Genomic DNA, 3,116 nt, shown 5'->3' on the forward strand with positions numbered 1-3,116 from the left:
CCCCTGCGTCGCAGGCGGACTCTCAACCACTGCGCCACCAGGGAAGCCCAGGAACATTTTTTTTTAAAGATTTAATTTCTTTTATTTTTGGTTGCATTGGGTCTTTGTTGCTGAGCGCAGGCTTTCTCTCGTTGCGGCGAGCCCAGGCTGCTCTTCATTGCGGTGCGTGGACTTCTCATTTCAGTGGCTTCTCCGTGCAGAGTACCGGCTCTAGGTGTGTGGGCTTCAGTAACTGTGGCACGTGGGCTCAGCATTTGTGGTGCACAGGCTTAGTTGCTCCACAGCATGCAGGATCTTCCCGGACCAGGGATTGAACCCATGTCCCCTACGTTGGCAGGTGGATTCTTGTCCACTGCACCACTGGGGAAGTCCAGAAAAAACTTTAATGATGTCTAGGAGGTGGCCTGAAAGGAAAGCATGGTTTGTATCTCAGTAATCTTGTTTTAGTTAAGTACTACTGGATTAGAACTATAATTTCTACCTCTGCCAATATAAGACACAGGGGAAAATGACTTCTAACGTGCAAATGGAAAATCCTTGACCCACTTTGCTTTTACTTAAAAAAATAAAACAAAAAATATCAAAGCTGAGCCTGAAAGGGTAATTTATTGAAAGTCACTGACAAACAAAAATCCATTCAGAATTGGATTTTTTATTTGATCTAATAATGTTATCTGAAAAGGTAGAATACACCTTGAAAACTCTGTTATGAGTACATATCTGTAAGAAGAAATAGTATAAACAGGGACTGGAAGGGAAGACTGAAATTAATAGAGATTATATATTACATCTGATCATGACATTTTAATTTTTGTTTCTGATATTACTGAAAGTTAGATTGTATAACAAAAATATGTAAGAATTCAGTCACTTAGAGAAATATGTTTTGTGAACATACTGTGTGTCAGGCTGTATTCTAAGTACTGGGATAATGTAGTAAACAAAATAGACAAAGTCCCTTGGAGCTTTTGTTATAGAGACAGGTGGACACTAAGGTAATCAACAAACAAGCAAATGAAAAATGCCTGGCAGTGACAAGTGATAGAAAAGTAAAGCCAAGCCAGGCATGTGTAAGGGAGAGTGACCAGGAGGATACTGGGCAAACAGCATCATCAGGAAGATAGCCTCCCTGATGAGGAGGCATTTGAGGAGACATGGAAATGGGGGCAATTAATGATTACGTCAGTGGACTTGAGCATTCAAAATGACTAAATAGGCTGTGAGGAAGCTTGCTGGAAAGAAATAGGGTGACTTCTTTGAGGTTCTTTGGCAAGTACTCAGTATAGCTGGGTGTGTTTTCTTTTTTTTTAAAATTTATTTATTTATTTTGTCTGCGTTGGGTCGTCGTTGCTGTGCACGGGCTTTCTCTAGTTGCGGCGCGTGGAGGCTACTCTTCGTTGCGGTGCGTGGGCTTCTCACTGTGGTGGCTTCTCTTGTTGCGGAGCACGGGCGCCTGGGCTCCAGGAGTTGTGGCTCGTGGGCTCTAGAGCTCAGGCTCAGTAGTTGTGGTGCACGGGCTTAGTTGCTCAGCGGCATGTGGGATCATCCTGGACCAGGGCTCGAACCCGTGTCCCCGCATTGGCAGGTGGATTCTTAACCACTGTGCCACCAGGGAAGCCCTGGATGTGGTTTCTTGAGAGGGAGTTTAATGGATAAAGAGCCCAGGCTCCAACTGCCTGGTTTAAATGCCAGCTCTTCAACTTGCTAGCTGGGTGACCCTGGGCAAGTTGTAAACCTCTCTGAAAATAAAATGGGGCTGACAATACCCTCATAAAGTGGTCATGAGAATTAAATAGTACATGAAAAGCATTTACAACAGGTGTCAGCCCATATTTAACAATGATAAACATTAGCTACGGTTCTTACTAAGTTTCCTCTATTACAATATTTATTCTTTTCCTTTTTTAAAAACTTTTTTGGCTGTGCCACACAGCATGCAGGGTCTTAGTTCCCTGACCAGGGATCGACCCTGTGCCCGCTGCAGTGGAAGCGCAGCACCTAAACCACTGGACCACTAGGGATAAATTTATTCTTTTTTAAAAAAAATTTATTGAAATATAGTTGATTTACAACATTGTGCTAATTTCTGCTGTACAGGAAAGTAAATCAATCATATATATATATATATATATATATATATATATATACATATACATATACATATATATATTATATATCACAGGATATTGAATATATTTCCTCGTGCTATACAGTAGGACCTTGTTGTTTATCTATCCTGTATGTAATAGTTTGCATCTACTAACCCCAAACTCCCAATCCTTCGCTCCCCACCCCAACCCCTTTGGCAACCACAAGTCTGTTCTCTATGTCTGTGAGTCTGTTTCTGTTTCATAGATAGGTTCATTTGTGTTGTATTTTAATTCCACGTGTAAGTGATATCATATGGTATATGTCTTTCTCTTTCTGACTTACTTCACTTAGTATGATAATCTCTAGGTCTATCCACATTGCTGCAAATGGCACTATTTCATTCTTTTTTTATGGCTGAGTAATATTCCATACAGTATTTATTCTTTATTAAATGAGGTCAACACATGTCACTCTCCAGAGGTATAACCATATGCCTTTTAAAATATGAGGGCTATAGTCATCAAATTTGCAAACCCAATTTCCTAAGTAGCTTTTCTGGCTTCTAGGAAAGTTTCAGAACATGAGCCCAGAAGTAGCTTCCCAAACACCTTAGGTATAAGGTACATTGTTAAAACAAAGGTATGAAGAAGTGAGTAGATGTCAAGGATTCTTTGAAATCATCTAAGAATGTCACACATTTAAAAAATGTAAATTTCATAGTGGTTTAGGGCATGGACTTTGGCTTCAGTGTTGGGTTTAGATCCTGGCTTGGGAAACTGTGGTGTCTTGGACACATCTTACTTCTCAAAATGGAGTTGTTACAGCTGATACTCATAGCATTTATTATGTGCCAGATACTTTCCTTAGATGTTTACATACATTAGTTCATTTAATCTTCACAGCCCCATTTGAAGGGAGTTACTATTATTATCATCATCCCCATTTTACCGATGATCAACATGAGGCAGAGATCAAGTGACTTTTCAAGGCCACACAGCCATTTAAGTGACAGAGTCAGGTTTTTT

This window comes from Lipotes vexillifer, unplaced genomic scaffold (genome assembly GCF_000442215.2).
Source record: "Lipotes vexillifer unplaced genomic scaffold, Lipotes_vexillifer_v1.1 scaffold231, whole genome shotgun sequence".
NCBI lineage: Eukaryota > Metazoa > Chordata > Mammalia > Artiodactyla > Lipotidae > Lipotes > Lipotes vexillifer.